This window comes from Tupaia chinensis, unplaced genomic scaffold (assembly GCF_000334495.1).
Source record: "Tupaia chinensis unplaced genomic scaffold, TupChi_1.0 Scaffold000341_1, whole genome shotgun sequence".
Lineage (NCBI taxonomy): Eukaryota > Metazoa > Chordata > Mammalia > Scandentia > Tupaiidae > Tupaia > Tupaia belangeri.
The window spans coordinates 4326067-4326682 of record NW_006159835.1 but is presented as its reverse complement, the minus strand read 5'-3'; the positions used below and the strand labels follow the sequence as shown (position 1 = coordinate 4326682).

The following is a 616-nucleotide window of genomic DNA, read 5'->3' as shown; positions in this document are numbered from 1 at the left end:
ATAAAAGAAAAGGTGAACACACACACACACACACACCCCCTTTGTGTGTGAATGTATATACTCCTAAGTATACAGACATGGCTTCATAAATTAGAAAGCTACTACATCACAGGGAAAACGTGCCACATTTACACTGCCGTAATAAGAAAACGACTGCCTTCACCTGTAAGACGGGTCTAAATAATAATCATAAGGCAGCATAATTCACACTGCCAAAACCTTTCTGATCTCACTCTCAGCAGTGCCACGGAATTAAAGAAATACCAAATTCACCGGCAATTCTTCTCAGACACATTAGCTAAATGGGATACTTCTGAGTACTTAAGAAAATAAGCCAATTAGTCATTTTTTCATTTTGAAGAAAGAAATGCCTAAAATATCCTAAACATGTTTGCATTTGGTGGCATCCATGACAGAAATATCAGAGTGGTCAAGCAAACACCACATATCAGAACAAGGCTGAGAAGTCACTAATGTTGTCAAAGTTGACAAATTTTCTGAATGAGCTCCAAAACACTTCATTACGGGACTATTTCTGCACACATAATCACCAGCGGATGGTATAACCAGGTAGACGCGTCTGTCTTTCCTGTTTGCCTCCCCCCCCCCAACTTTG

The 616-nt window shown here is 39.8% G+C and overlaps 1 protein-coding gene across 2 annotated transcripts in view; it reads right to left on the bottom strand.

Annotated features, from left to right (window-relative positions):
- The window catches only part of LOC102478605 (B-cell lymphoma/leukemia 11A-like), an 8323-nt gene that overhangs the window by 1259 nt on the left and 6448 nt on the right, over positions 1-616 (bottom strand). The window lies entirely within an intron of this gene.